Raw genomic sequence first — 16,535 nt, 5'->3', positions numbered from 1 at the left:
TTGTTTCAAAATGAAAACTATTAAAAGCGAAAACAAACGGGTAACAAAAAGTGATAGGCCTTTCTTGGCTCAGTAGCTGGGGGAGAACGGTTTAAGGCAGCTCTTCGTTGGTGCGAGGGCGCCCTCTTGTGGTTTTATAGTACAATACAGCACCCGAGCACCGGGTTGAGTCTGGGATTTTGCTACTGTTTCCCAGATTTAGATGTGCCCAAAGGTCATCTTATTCGGTCCCCTGTCTCAGGCCATGGTTTCTCTTTATCTAAACCATAAAAATACCTGTGTCCTCTGTCTTCAAAGTTCCGTAAGTGTCCTTTTCTGGCCCTGATGCTGGAGACTGCCCTTAGGATTGGATTCCTTGGAGGTTCTCTGGACAGACAGGGAGCGGTAAACCAGCATGATGAGGGGCTGGACCAGTGACAGAGGCTGTGGAGGATGGAGCTAGGTGGAAGGCTTGAAGCTGCCCCTAATGGTCTGCTTGGCCTTGGGGTCATCACTTCCCTGCTCCCAAGTTCATTTTCTTTATTTCTGCATTGGAGACCAGGAACTTGCCCAGACTTTCACAGGAGCTAATGAGATAAAAATAATAGATTCCAGTTTCCACTTAATGGGTGACCACATGTCCAAGGTAGCCTGGAAAAAACCTGATTTATACCTGCGGCCTGGCATTGTCACTAATGACCTCTCTCTCTCTCTGTCACACACACACACACACACACACACACACACACTCAAACATCTCAGTTTGAATGGTAAATCATTCGACCACCACCAAGTATAGATAATCTACCAAGTGGATGATAAATGAAATGGCCACCAGCCACCTGTGGGCTCTCTTTTAATGCGTTTTCCAAGGCCTTCAGGATTCTGAACCTTTGTGGTTTCTTCTCACCCCTTCCCCTGGGTGTGATGCTTACAGGAGAAACGGGTACACACTCCTCTTACCCAGTCACAGAAAGCAAATCCTGGTCTGAGCTAAACCCATCTTAAGTGGCTGGACACCAGCTAGCTGGGAACTGGCTCCTTCACCAGAAAGCAGGAGTCCGGGCAGGTGGGTGGGCCCCAGGGGCCTTAGAAGTTTAGGTTACATGTTATCTATTGAAAAAAATTAGCATCATACTTTTGTGATGGAAGAAAGTGATAGCATCACTTGCCATCTCCCCAGGAAGGAGAGTTCACGACTTTGAGTCCCAGGGTCAGGGAGAGGAAGGCAGAGTAACAGCCTCTGTATGTTTCAGGGGCTGTCACCAGGTTTGGTCCATCAGGGGGTGGACCTGGCTTTTCCCAGGGGGAGGGGGGAGAGAGCACTGGGGCTACAGTGCCTTGAGGATCAGAGAGGCAGTAACCCAGTACATTTGTAAGGCCTCCTCAGACAACCATTTTGCCTTTTTGCATTTCTTTTTCTTGGGGATGGTCTTGATCACTGCCTCATGTACAATGGTGCAAGCCTCCATCCATAGTTCTTCAGGCACTCTGTCCCATCACTTCTGGTCCCATCACTTCATGGCAAATAGATGGGGAAACAATGGAAACAGTGAGAGACTTTATTTTGGGGGGCTCCAAAATCACTGCAGATGGTGACTGTAGCCATGAAATTAAAAGACGCTTGTTCCTTGGAAGAAAAGCTATGACCAACCTAGATGACATATGAAAAAAACAGAGACATCATTATGCCAACAAAGGTCCATCTGGTCAAGGCTATGGTTTTTCCAGTAGTCATGTATGGATGTGAGAGTTGGCCCATAAAGAAAGCTGAGCACCGAAGAATTGATACTTTTGAATTGTGACATTGGAGAAGACTCTTGCGAGTCCCTTGGACTGCAAGGAAATCAAACCAGGCAATCCTAAAGGAAATCAGTCCTGAATATTCATTGGAAGGACTGATGCTGAAGAGGAAGTTCCAATATTTTGGCCACCTGATGCGAAGAGCCAACTCATTGGAAAAGACCCTGATGATGGGAAAGATTGAAGGCAGGAGGAAAACGGGACAACAGAGGATGAGATGGTTGGATGGCATCACCAACGTGATGGACATGAGTTTGAGCAAGTTCTGAGAGTTGGTGATGAACAGAGAGGCCTGGCATGCTGCAGTCCCTGGGGTCGCAAAGAGTCGGACATGACTGAGCAACTGAATTGAACTGAACTCAGTACATAGAGAATGGTGGGTGCCTCTTCCATTGGGAAAGGAGAGGAGGGGTTTGTAAAAGGTGGTGTCCTATGCCTGCTCCACATGTGGGCAGGGCCTTGATGGGCTGGTGGTGAGAGTCAGGGGGCTGGACAGGGTCTTCAGCAGCTGTGAGTGCCGCCAGCCCCATGCAGCAGGGGACAGAGAAGAAAGACCACAGAGTCATCTTCAGAGGAGGGGGCAGAGACAATGTAAACAGCCAGAGCCCAGACGACGGGCCAGGCCCTACTCTACATCCCCACACACCATATGATCAGACTTTCTATAGCATTTACGAAAGGGGTGGAAAATAGGGTGCTACAGAAATACACAAAATTGGCCTTTATAAACAGGTTCAGGAGGCATGTGGATTCAGGTTGAGCTTGATTTAGGAAAACAAAGAACCGTGAGGTTCCTGGAACCTGAGTGTAGAGGAGGGAGCGGCCACAGACACCAAATGGGTTCCTCTGAGAGGGGCCAGGCCCTTAGGGAGCTGGGGGTGGGGTGCAGCAGATATTTGAAGTTAAAACCTCATTTTTCTTTATTTTTTTAAATGTACATTCAGGATATAGGTTTTTTAAATGTACATTCAAATGTACATTCAGGTGAAAAGGGCATACGTTTTAGAAAAATAATATGAATGTTCACACAAAGGGTAATCTCACTGATCATTTAAGGGGTACCTTCCATGACCAGGAGCTTTAGAAGACACTCTCAAACCCTCACAAACACCCTATAGAGAATCACTACCATCCAAAACATCGATGGGCCAACAGTGGCACGGGCCGGGGTCTCGGCTGAGCCCCCACAGGCAATTCAGCGATGGGCTGCGATGGCCTGCTTGCATTCTGGCCACCACACCCCAGGCCTCTCCGGGAGGAGCCACAGGCCAGCTCTGCCCCAGTCTCCCATACATCCTTGGGACTTGGGCTCAAGCCTGCAGGGAGATTGGCGAAGTGGGGCCATGGAGAGAGGCTGCGTGGAGGGGTCTGAGGAGACTGTTGCCTTCTGACAGTGCCCGGTGGGGGCCTGGGGACCACTGGAGGTTGAAGCAGTCAGGAAGACAGGCTGGACGAGGGACAGGAGGGGAGCCAGGACACACTGGGGCCTGTGGGGAACTTCCACATGCATGACCCCCATTGGCATGACCCCCAACTCTGGACTTCACTTCCATCTTGCAAATCTTACCATTCACATCCGGCAGGGAAGCATCTTCTGGGAAGGGCAGTTCTGAGCTTTAGAGGGGAGTGGAGGTGCCAGGTTGACACCCCAACCCCGAGCAGTGACTTGAGGGCCTCGCCTCAGGGGGTGCTGACGTGGGGAAGGTGGTCTGGCAGCTGTGTCTCTTTGGGAACCATCTCCCCCTGCCCACCCCTCACACATGAGACACAGATGCACGGGCAGCCTGCAGGCCCCTTCTGCCCAGGGTCTGGGGCCAAACCAGATGACCCAGGGTGAGTGGTGATGGTGACTGGGCCTCTGGCTTTAACATCCAGAGGGAAGAGAGGCTGGGGTGGGACTCGGGAGAAGGTCCTTCTCCCACTGGTTCCCTGTCTTCTCTGCTGTCTGCCTGTTCCTGAAGGGCCCTCCATGCTGCCCAGGAGGTCACAGAGCCGCCCTTCCTGGGTGGGGGCTACGGGACACAGCAGGGGAGACCCCGGGAGAGCTGGCCATGCCTGGGGACAGGCTCCGGGGGCCTAACTGTTGTCGTTCAGTCGTTCAGTCATGTCGGACTCTTTGCGACCCCATGGACTGCAGCATGCCAGGCTTCCCTGTCCATCACCAACTCCCAGAGCTTGCTCAAACTCATGTCCATCGAGTCAATGATGCCATCCAGCCATCTTGTCCTCTGTCATCCCCTTCTCCTCCTGCCTTCAATCTTTCCCAGCATCAGGGAATTTTCCAATGAGTCGGCTCTTTGTACCAAGTGGCCAAAGTATCAGAGCTTCATCTTCAGCATCAGTCAGTCCTTCCAATGAATAATCAGGGTTGATTTCCTTTAGGATTCACTGGGTGTCTGCTTCCTCAGAGCTGGGTCTGCTCACTCAGCCTCCTTCATTCTCTTCCTGGGAAGCAAAGTACATCACCCCTCTCCCCTGCCAATCCCTCCCTGCCCCAAACATGAGACTTTTCCCATGAAAATAACCAACTGGGAAATGTACCTTTATCACGAGGCCCAGGTGGGCAGCCCTGAGCAGAAAGTGCTGGGGCAAGGGTCACGACCAAGGCTGAGCCCAGCCCCCACTGCTGGGTGGTCAGGAACCTTCTGGTATGTTTCTTCCCAAGGCATTGACTTGGGTTTCCGCCTGCGATGAGTGAGAGGGCAGCTGCCTCATCGGCTGCGGGCAGAACTGGGGCAACATGGGGAGCCCAGCCCCCAGCAGTGTTGGGCACGTGGTAAACGCCCCATAGAGCACCAGGGAGCATGAAAGAGAGAAAACACACTCAGGGCTGGCTGGGGGCCCTGGTGAAGATGGTGAGAACTGAAAGGCTTCCCATGGAAAGAGTGGGGGCAGGTCTCTGTGCAGAAACGCGGGAGTGCAGACAGAGCCATGGAAAGGTGCCCTGGGTGGGTGGAGGGCGGGTTTGGGAGCCTTGGGGTTGTGAGTTAAGGGGAAGCGGCTGTTAGCTGTTAACACACCATGAATGTTCAAGAGGGAGCACAGTTCTGGCTCTGGAGCGGGGAGAGGGCACCTAAAGACAATGGAAGGCCTCAAGAGAGAAGCAGGATGACAAAGGACAAAGGGAGCGACCCACCAGGATCGCACAAGTCATCAATTACACACACTCACGTTTTTTTTTTCCTGGTCTTCCTTACAGTCCTGCAAAGCAAATCTTCACTGCTCTTCATCTTCATTTTCAAGCCCATACATTGCAAAGCCCTCTTTCTTCAGAGGAGGAAACCGAAGTTCAGAGGGGCAGTGATTTCCCCAAGGCTCCCCAAGACAGCATCAAAACTCCACCCCACATCTGTGGTTCAGAACTTGTGAACCAGGGGACCCAGCTGGACAAAGGCTTGGGGCTGCAGTGAGCCCTGCAGGCTTGGGCGGCAAGGCATCTGAGTGACCTAGAGCAGAGGTCTGCCCTGGAGAGCCCCCGGGGGGCCCAGTGGTGACCCTGGAGGAAGATGGAGAGGTGGGCTGGAAGGCAAGGCAGACACCCGGCAGAATGAAACTGCCAAAGCCATCCTGCCTGACTTACTGCACCAAAGCGCTCAGCGTATGCAGCCTTCTGGAGTGAGGGGTGGTGACAGAGGTCCACAGGGTCTGGTGGGCACAGCTCAGCTCAGACATGCCTCTGACACTGGGTGAGGCTTCTCTGTGCCAGACTTTTTCACACACCTCCGTTTCCCCAAGAGGACATTATATTCTCTACTTAACAGTTCAGAACACGGAGGCCCTGAGAAGTGAAGTCACTAGCCCTGGACCTCAAAAGAAAATGGTAGAACTATTCCACAAGCCAGGCAGGATCTTCTGTCTCCAATGCCAGTTTCTTTCCAAAATATGATCCACTGTTAATGAGAGCTGCTGATGATTGAGCAGGAACCAAGAACAAGGCAGGTGCTTTACCTGGATTACCGTCAATCTACATGACCCTCCCTCATCTTATGGAGTAGGAATCTCTGGTTCAGAGAGGGTAAGTGACATGTCTGAAGCCACAAAGCATTCAACCCAGATCTTCCTCGACTCCAAAGCCCAAATTACTTTCTCTATAGCTTTTTTCCTGAAGTGTATTCCATGGGGCATCCATTGGTGTCCCAGAAAGGGTGGAGACAAGGGATGTTGGTGAACAGATATTTTGGGAAGCATTGAGTTAGACAACCACCTTTAAGACTTCTTGGAGGTTTAATAATCTATTTTTTTTTTAATCTCTGAAAGTGGAAACTGGTGTGCTTACACTTAATTGGTCCACGGTCTCCTTTTATCGTAAAACAATGTGTTAGTTAGGAATATGCAGAACTGCAGACAGAGAAACAGCCCCTCAGTAGCAGCCAGGAACCAGCAGAGATGGGCAGTCAGAGCTGATGTAGTGGCTCAGACATGGCACTGGAACCCAGGCTCCTTCTAGCCTCCTGCTCTGCCATCCTTCACAGGTATCTTCCACCTCCATGGTGGCAAAATGACTGCAGCCCTTTCAGACACCACAGTTATGTTCCAGGCAGGAAAAGGCAAAGAGCAAAGGTGAGCAGAACCTTTATATCCCAGAAGCTCCCCCAGCAGACTTTTGCTACATCTCATCTGCCAGAAGCATGTCACATGATCACCCTAGCTGCAAGGGAGCCTAGAAGGTTGAGTAATTTTAAGGGCCCATTATCACCCAGAAGGAATTGGAGGTCTCTGGGTAAGGAGGAATGGGAAAATGGATATGATAAAACTCCTGGAGTTGGTGTCCCATGGAAATACTTTGGAAAATGACGCTCTCCCCTCATGCCATCTCCTCTTATTTTTCTGCCCAATGACAGGCAACTCATTCTTCAAAGCCTACAATGGCCTCTCTGCAACCAAGGCTCCCAGATTCCTCCATCTCCCACTCCTGCCCCTCGCTCCCTGGCAGATGAGGTGGCCCTGATCAGTCCACTGTGGGCTCTGCTAGGGTGAGGAGCAGGAATGTCCTCTGGATCGACTGCCTACCCATCAGCTGCTAGAGGGCAAGGACATGACCCATTCCTGTCTGTGTCTACCGAGCCCTGGCACAAATGTCCAAAAAGAGCCTGAACGGCTTTCAGAAGAAGAAAGTGGTTCAGGATGCTTTGCTTGGTTAGGAGAAGCAGGTGCCGATCTAAGCTGCCAAACTCAGAACGTCAGGCATCATAATAAGGATCCGGGGGCTTCTGGGAACCGAGGGTAGGGATGTGATCAGGGCTCAGGAAGGTATGCTGTAGAGTCCGGGTGGGCACTGGCGTCCTAGGCAGCCTTGCTCCATGTGCGCTCCTTCATCCACAGGCCTGAAGCCCAGCCTTTTCTGCTTTTCCATCCAGGGAACAGAAATGAGATGCTACACTTCCGCTCCAGTGAGATCAGCTCCAGAGGCAAGCTGACTCTCTTAGCCTCAGTGCTAAATTGGGGGAGAGACTCTGATTGGTCCAGCTTGGGTCAGGTGTCACATTCATTCAATTGATTGTGCCCCTCAGCAGCTGGGGGGAGGGAGGGGAGGTTCATGTAATGCACAGATGAGAAGGACAATACAGGCAGACATCTCAAGATGTGACTACCCGACTTCAGGGTATAGCAGGGGTCAGCAAATTATGACCCAGGCACTAAATCCAGCCTGCCAGCATTTGTATAAATCAAATGTTATTAGAACATAGCTATGCTCATTCACAGGGCTTGCTTCCCAGGCGGCACCAGTGGTAAAGAAACCGCTTGCCAATGTAGGAGATGTAAGAGACTCGGGTTCGATCCCTGGGTGGGGAAGATCCCCTGGAGGAGAGCATGGGGACCCACTCCAGTATTCCTGCCTGGTGAATCCCATGGACAGAGGAGCCTGGTGGGCTACAGTCCATAGGATCACAAAGAGTCAGACACGACTGAAGTGACTGAGCACACACACATGCATGCTTATTCACTGATGTACTGTCCATGGCTGCTTTTGTGATAGACCGCAGAACAGAAGAGTTGTGCCATGGACTGTGTGGCCTGCAAAGCCAGATAGTGACTATCTGGTCCGCACAAAACAAGTTTGTCAACAACTGCCCAGCACCCTGATTACAGGGAGGAGCTTGTCTGTCTAGGAGCTTGAGGGCAAATTGAAGGCAAGGATGTGCCATTCGGGTCTGCATCCCCACAGGCCACAGCACAGGTAGCTGGTTGAGCAAAAGAAGGAAGGAAGGGAAGGAGAAAGGAAGGGAAGAAGGAAGGGAGGGAGGGAGAAGGGGAAGAGCGAAGGCAGAGGCGGTGCCCTTGCGGGTTCCCAGACCTCTCCCCTGGCTTTTGAGCAGAGGGGCGGGATACTGGGGAAGGGGTTTCTCTCTCTCCGTTGGCTCAGCCCGCATCTGCTCCTAATTGAGGCGCAGTGGTACAAGCCTGATTGGGAATAGCAGGTGCCAGGACGTGGTGAACATTAGGGAATAGTCACTTGGCGGGCTCTGGAGCTGCCAAAACGAAAGTGTGCCGATGGGCCAGATGTGCGCTCATTACCATCCGCTCTTCCTCAGCAACGTTTTAAGGGAACATTTGTTTGTGGAGGAAACACAGCTGTTCCCTGGGAAATGGGTTTCCCTCTTTGGGCAGAGGAGTCAGGGAGGGGCTGCAGCGGGAGGGACTCTGGAGCCGTCTAGGGACCTGGCAGCTGGAGACTCTCTGCCTGGCCAAGGGCAGGGGTTCAAGAGGACAGTGCCCACTGTGACCATCTCCACGTTCGTGTGAAAGAGAACGTTAGCCCCATTTCTCAGAGGAGGAAGCCGAGGCCAAGGAAGGCCATGTGAGGCCTCCGCCAAGGCCACCGAGCCCATGAGTGACGGTCCCCGAAAGCAGGCTCCATCCCCGAGGACCGCTGCCCTCACATGGGCCCAGCTCCACCTTCTCAGCGGCATCTGCGGCAAAGCATCTCTAATCTCAGCCTCAGAGTCTCCATTTCCCAGACTGTGTGTGTTTCTGCCCCAGCAACACTTTGCCAATCTCCTGTCTCTCTGTCTCCAACTCCCCATCCCTGGGCCTCTGTGTTCTCCACTTGATCTCACCCGTCTCTTTCTCCGCCCTTCCCTGGCGTCTGCGGGTGAGTGGTCCTTGTCTGCTTGGCCCTTCCCGTCCATCTCTATCCCTGCTTCTCCCTCTCCATTGCCTTCTTGATGCCCGAGCTACCTCGATAACATCTGTAACATCTCGGGTCTGAGGCCAGGTCTGTGTGATTCGGCCTCCATGGGGTTGTTTGACGAACTCTGTCTCTGCCTCTTTCTTTCTGGCACCTATTTCTCCGTGTTTTCAGAATAGTGTTTTTCAAGTTGTGTATCATGACTGTTGGTCACAAAATCAACGAATTAGACTGTGACCAGCAATTAAATAAGCAGACAAAAAAAAAAATACCAGAATATGTTCACATACTATCCTATGAACTGTTCCAGCTTTCTACATGACTGGGTTCCAATGTAAAATGTTTTCACTATAAGATTTGACAAAACAACATTGGAAAACTGTTTGTACTGAGTGGAGATACTTTGGCTGCAAGTGCAAAAATCTCTGACTCAAACAAGCTCAACAAGATTTATTATCGCCACTCCAAGAAGTCCAGGGGCAAGAGCAGGGCCAGTTAATCACTGCCAGACAACATCACTGGGAGTCAGGTACTTTCCTTCCTCGCTTTGCCCTAAGCCATCCTCAGCGAGCCGGCTCACTGTCTTCACGGTCACAAGGTGGCTACTTGGCCTCCATCCACTCCTGACAGATTCATCAGAGAACGGGGGGCGGTCTGCTCCCGTTGTTGTGGTTCAGTCGCTAAGTCACGTCCAGCTCTTTGCAACCCTATGGACGGTGGCCCTCCCAGGGTCCTCTGTCCATGGGATTTCTCAGGTGAGAGTACTGGAGTGGGCTGCCATTCTCTTCTCCAGGGGATCTTCCCGGATCAGGCAGTGAAGCTGCATCTCCCGCAGCGGCAGGCAGATTCTTTACTGCTGAGCCCACCAGGGAAGCCCCGTGTAGGCCCATACATCCCTTTTATAGAAGTGAAGAAACCCGTCACATCTCATTGGTCAGGACAGGGTCACATGCCCACCTCTTAACCAATCACAGGCCAAGGAGACAAGGCTCACGGCGAACGGCTTAGATGACTCAAGAGGGAGTCTCTTCCATTTACAGAGGAGGGCAGACACCAGAGGCCTTGGGCCTTCTCCCACTGGCAAGAAGTGGGAGAAGCCTGTAGGCGGGGCTGTCACCCACATCTGCCTCAGCCTCCCTGTCCCCTCTGCCTGGGCGCCAGCCTCAGTTTCCCTCCTAGTCCTGAGGGGAGGCCATGGGAAGCGCAGGGCACCATTTAGAGTCTCTGCGTTTGTTTTCTAGGCCTGCTAAAACAAACCTGGTGGCTTAACGCAACAGAAATGGATTCTCCCACAGCTCTGGAGGCCAGAAGCCCAAAGCCAAGGTGTCTCCCAGGACACACAACCCCCGAGGAATCTAGGGAAGAGGCTTTCTTCACTCTCCCTCCTTCCTGCGGCTCCAGCTGTTCCGTGACGTGTGGACACATCCCTCCTGTCTCTGCCTCTGTCCTCACATGGCCTCCTCCTATCCATCCCTCCCCCACACCCCATGTCCCTCCTCTGTGTCTCTTACAAGGACACTTGGCTTGTATTTAGGACCCACCTGGGTAGTCCAGGATGACCTCAACTTAGTCTGGGATAATCCTTAATTACATCTGCAAAGATCGTTTTTCTCAAATCGGGTCACGTTGACAATTCCTGGATGTGGGCATATCTTTGAGGGGCTACTCTTCAGGCCACTATCGGGGCTCTGCTCACCTCACCCCAGCCCAGCCCCAGGTTCCTGCAGGGACAGGACCCAGAGTCATGGACACCCTCCCACCGACCCCTATGGGGCCTGACCTCTGAAATGCAGCATCCTTATCTGCCAAACAGAGACCTGAAGGAGTAAGTAATGGCGGCAAAAAAGAAAACCTAGCAAATATCAGGAAATAGCACGTTTTCCTAATCCTCTTGTCCCTTAAGAGAAAAAGCAGGTTGACGTTCCCACCCATTTTCCAGGGAACTAAGGCCTTTTTGGAAACTGGGCTGAGGCAGAGGGACCTGGTGAGCTGTTAAAAAAAATCCCTATGTCCCCTGTGAAGGTCACAGGACCCTATTCAGGCTCTGGCTCCCTTGCACTTCCTTGAATCAAAGTATGAGATTTCTAGAAAGCCCCTCTGATAAGGCTGCACCTGTTACCTGGGATGGGCTATTCTGGCCCCACCATAGCTATGGTAAGACTAACAGTAACTGCCCCTCAACCTTGCCTGAGGCCTCACAGCTCCCCAGAGACCCTCATACATTGGACTCTGGCAACAATCCTCATGGTTCAAGTAAAGTGACTGAAGTATATTCATTCATTCATTCAACAAACATTGACTGAGGACTAATTTTGTACCTGTCAGACATTGTTGCAGGCAGGCCTGGGGATTCATCAGTGAAGAAGACAAACACCTCTGCCCTCACAGAGCTGATGTGTTCCAGAGAGATTAAGTAATTCACCCACGGCCACATGCAGCTAAATGACTAGACTGGACCCAGAACTGGGTCCCCAGGCTGTTCACACTGAACCCATCGGTCCGTGGTCTTCTGGGAAAACCTCTGGGAGCAATGGGATAAAAACAGCAATGCTGGGATGATGTGTCTAAAAGAATTTGGCTGCCTCTGACCCCTGCCCCAGGAGGTAATCGTAACCCCCTTGGAGTTTACCCAGCGATGGGGTGTCTCCTCCCCAGCGATGGGGAGTCTCCATTATTCAAAGAGGGGCCCTCAGACCACCCCGCTAGTTTATGCTAATCAGATGATTCACGATTGTTCTCCCCATATTTATGCTAATAAGATGGCTCAGGGTTGGGCCTGACTAGATCAGAACAACCAAGCCTGTGATTGGAGGGTTGAGGCTTTGGGTCTGTGATGTCAGCCTGATCTGGTGGGGTCGGGGGGCATGGAGATGGAGTTCAATCATGTAGCCAATGATTTGACCAGTCATGCCTGCGTAGTGAAGCCTCAATAAAAACTCTAGACACCAAGCTCAGTGAACTGCCCTGGTTGGCAGTATGCTCCGAGTTTGTGGCCCTTCCATGCGCAGGGTAACCCTTCCCTGAGGAGTACGGCAGTTTTGCATCTGGAACCCTCCCAGACCTCGCCTATCTGTCTCTCCCTTTGGCTTGCTCAGATCTGTAAACATTTGCTATAATAAAATCGGCAGTTTTGCATCTGGAACCCTCCCAGACCTCGCCTATCTGTCTCTCCCTTTGGCTTGCTCAGATCTGTAAACATTTGCTATAATAAAATTAAAATCATCAAAAAAAAGAAAAACACTTATGATTCCACATATGAGGTATCTAGGGTAATCAGATGCATAGAGGCAGAGCTCACCAGGGCCTGGGTCATGGGAGGAATGGGGAGTTAGTTTTTAATGGGTACAGAGTTTCAGTCTTGCAGCATGAAAAGATTTCTAGAGATGGACTGCATAACAATGCAAATGTACTTTACTACACTGTACATTTAAAAGCAGTTATAGGGACTTCCCTGGTGGTACAGTAGTTAAGAATACGCCTTCCCATGCAGGGGACTCTTGTTTGATCTCTGGTCAAGGAACTAAGCTCCCACAAGCCACAGAGCAACTAAGCCTGTGCCCCAACTACTGCGCCCACATGGCAACTAGAGAAAAGCCTGTGCATCACAACAGCAAGACCCAGCATGCTGCAAGTGAAACCTGATGCATCCAAAAATAATAAATTAATAAATTCTAAAGATATGGTTATGATGTTAACTTCTAGGGTATGTATGTTAGTCGCTCAGTTGTGTCCAACTCTTTGTGACCCCATAGACTATAGCCCTCCAGGCTCCTCTATCCATGGAATTCTCCAGGCAAGAATACTGGAGTGGGTTGCCATTCCTTTCTCCAGGGGATCTTTCCAACCCAGGGATGGAACCCAGGTCTCCTGCATTGCAGGCAGATTCTTTATCATCTGAGCCACCAGGAAAGCTCCTGGGTATGTGTATCTTACCATGATTTAAAAAAAAAAAAAAAACAGAAAACTATAAAATATAGCACTTTTCTGAGCTCTTTCTATGCGAGTCTTCCTATCAAATTGTCAACCTGAGGGTGATCATAGGAACTCCTGAATTTGTAGCCAGCTGGACAGAGTAAGGGGGCCCTGGGAACCCTTGACCTTCTGCCGGAGTCTGGAGTGAGAGCCTCGTCAAGGACTGTGTCCTCAATCTGGGAACGGTGGCCCAACTCTAGGCACATGGCTGAGGGAGGCAGAGAGTGGGAGCTGGCTGGGGGATCAAGTGGCTTCTGGAGTCCTGTCCAGCCCTGAGTCTCCGTGATTCCTCCATAAAGACCCCCAGCCCCAAGCACCGGCCCCTACACTGTCTGCTCCATGCACTTATCCCTTGACTCTCCTCTTCGTGTCCTTTTCAGGGTGTGTGTGTGTGTGTCTGTCCATTCCCCATCAAGGCTGTGAGCTCCTCTGGGCCTGGAACTATCTACTCTTCATTTGCTTCCAACACCGAATGGTTTCTCTGTGGATGAACTGAATAGCCTTCCTCTTTCCAGTCTGAAGCTCTGGATCCCGGGGCCCCTATGGTGGGGGTGGGGCACTCACTGCTGCAGTTCCATCTTAAGCGTTTGCTTCCTTGACTTGGTGCTGGATTGTTTTTCAGAGGCACCTCTAGTGGTCAAGCTTCCCTGGTGGCTCAGATGGTAAAGAATACGCCTGTGATGCAGGAGACCCCGGTTCGATCCCTGGATCAGGAAGCTCCCCTGGAGAAGGGAATGACTACCCACTCTAGTATTCTTGCCTGGAGAACCCCATGCACAGAGGACCCTGCTGGGCTACAGTCTATGGGGGTTACAAAGAGTCAGACATGAATGAGCAACTAACACTTTCAGTTCACTTCTAGTGGTGGGGCACAGGAAAAGGAGGAGAGTTTTCGGCTGTTAACACAGTTGCGCCCCAAGCTCACCACCCCTGCCTCCAGTCCTGAGGTCACTGGAACAGATCAGACCCTCCTTCCAGAGGATGACCTCGTCCCCCTAGGGATGTGGACTGTTTAATTAGAACACCTTCAGTCGAAACGCTCATTCGTTTATGGGGAATACAGGCACAGGCTTTTAAAGACATGCCATAAGTTTAACAGTTATTGGATTTTTCAACTTGTTTACAAAAGCAATATTGTTAAATGGCCAACGGCCAGGCCCAGTTGTTTTTCCTCCTGTGCCTTCTGACAACAGGAAAGCGTATTATCCCCCTCCCAGCTGGCTCCCGGGAGGTATGGGGAACAGCATTCCATTTTGCTGTCTGTTTAATTATCCATTCAGCCGGGCTTACACTAAAGCACTTCCTCATTTGTTCACAGCCAGATCCGCTCTGGAATCCACAAAGAGCTCCTTCCCCATTCCACAACCCCTGCAGCAGCTCCTGCAAGCAGCTTCACTCAGAGACAATGCCAGCCTCCTAAGAACCTGTCCCTTTGGAACAATGGATCCAAAAGGAGATGCAGGTAGTCTGGGTGACCTTGACACTTAACTTCACATTGCTGGGTCAAAGGCTCTTCCTTGCTCAGAGAAAGAATATTGCTTTGGAAAAGTCTTTTTAAAGCAGGCTGCTGGACACCACTACAAGCTGTTGGGGAGGTTTTAAAAATAGAGCTTGCCATGACTTGCCTTTTCAGATTCTGATTTAGAGGGCCTGGGTCTTCAAATCTGAGATTTTAAAAGCCTCCCAGGTGATTCTGATAAACTAACAGCCAGATTTAGAGGCTTTTGGACTGGAAAATCTCAGCCTGCCTTTGACGCTGAGGTTCTGTAATGTTCTGTCCCAGTGGAAGGGAGGGTGGGAGACTGGGCCTTCCTTCTGCTCTTCACACCAGACCAAGTAGGCGCTCCATGGTCACTTAGCTGGCTGAGCTCGACGAAGCTCACACCTGGTGAGAAGTCATCTTGGGGAAACAGCCAGGTAGATGGGGCTCCAAAATCCTCAAGTAGCTAGAAATAAGCTGAGTAGTGCCTATAAGCTGATGCAAGGGTTCTGTGGCTGATCTTATCGTGGAACACCTTCACTAGCCCAGCAGGTGTCTGAAGCGCCAGGGAAAATGTATCCCTGTCCAACTTTCATTGGGTAAGTGCCTCTGGATAGGTGGACTCCACACTCAAGGCTGACTTGGCTACAGATGCAGAGAGGAGTTCGAGGGGCAGAGAGCTGGAGGTGGGGGCCCGTCCCCTCTCCAAGTCCCCATCTTCCCACCCCCCTCCTCCTAGCAGTGCCAAATTGTCCCTCCAGAGAAGTCTTGGATTCAAACTTCCCCATCCATCCCATCTAGAGTGGTCAGAGTGCAAACAACCTCAATGGCAGTCACACTCAAACTAAGGCTCAACCTCTCTATGGCACTTAATATATAACACACTTGCCAACCATCATCACCCTCCATCCTCACAACACCTCTGTAAAGGCAGGACCATTTGACAGTCTAGGGGATGGAAGGTCAAAGACAGGACTGAATGACTTGAAAAAGGCCAGAGGGCTGCCACGTGGAGGAACCAGAATCTACCTACCCTCAGACCTTCTAATTCGAAGTCCAGAGCCCACAGGCCTCCTTAGTAGCATACACTTTCATCTTTCTCAGAGTGCTTCCATACATGTGACTCTGTTTGACTAATTATACTAAGCTTCGAAGGTTTTAGATCCTCAACTGTCAACCGAGGAATCTGAAGGTCCAAGAAGTTAAAGGAACCACACAGCTGTACCCTTATAATCCAGGAGCTGTAAAAAGGAAAGGTGGGGGACTTACTTGACAGTCCAGTGATTACGACTCCACGCTCTCAATGAAGAGGGTCCAGCTTTGATCCCTGGTCAGGTAACTAGATCCTTCCTGCCGCAGCTAAAGATCTGAGTGCCTAACTGAGACCCAATACAGCCAAATTTTTTTAAAAAGAAGGAGAGGTGTAAAGTTGGCTATGGGAAGTGGGTAGCAGAAGTAAGGTTTTGAATTACACTGTAGCTGTTACAAGCTGTGACCCTGGGCAAGTTATTTACATTTTAAGTTTTGTCGTCAATGTTCAGGGATAATTCTTAAAACATAAAATAACCACTTTAATACAAATGTAAACATGGACAAATGTCAAAAAGATTTTATTTACCTAATTAATGAGGGAAGCAGTAAGGTGTTAAATACTGGTTCAAAGGAGAATTCAAAGACCTTATATATCTAAGGCAATCTGAAATGAGTTTATAAGCAGTGCAAAACTGGTCAATATCCTCGGGGCAATAGTCATTTGCATTCCAACAGGCAAAATTTGTTTGTATCCCTGGACAAGGGTTATTTGCATTATTATCAGTTTGCTACAACTTCTAGAGTTGTAAAAAAAAAAAAAAGCCCAAAGACAATAAAATGAACAGATCACTCAGAAAAGACCTTGCAAGGCATCAAGCAATGTTTTTTGGCTCATTACAAAGACTTGCACAATTTTTTCCTAACCTTGTTAAATGCAGATGATCCATGGGGCTGTTGGGAGGATTACGTGAGGTGGCGTGTTTCCTGCCTGGTGCATGGTAGGTTTCCCTTCCCTGCCCATGGCAAGGATCTTCCTTCTGGGGTGGCTTCCTGATTACCCAAGTCTAGGGGCTTTCTCGCTCTGCTGAGTCTGGTAGAGGAAAGAATGGGCCTTAATGTCACCTAGACTCAGGATCTGGT

This window comes from Cervus canadensis, chromosome 6 (assembly GCF_019320065.1).
Source record: "Cervus canadensis isolate Bull #8, Minnesota chromosome 6, ASM1932006v1, whole genome shotgun sequence".
Lineage (NCBI taxonomy): Eukaryota > Metazoa > Chordata > Mammalia > Artiodactyla > Cervidae > Cervus > Cervus canadensis.
Note: the sequence above shows the minus strand (reverse complement) of the source record.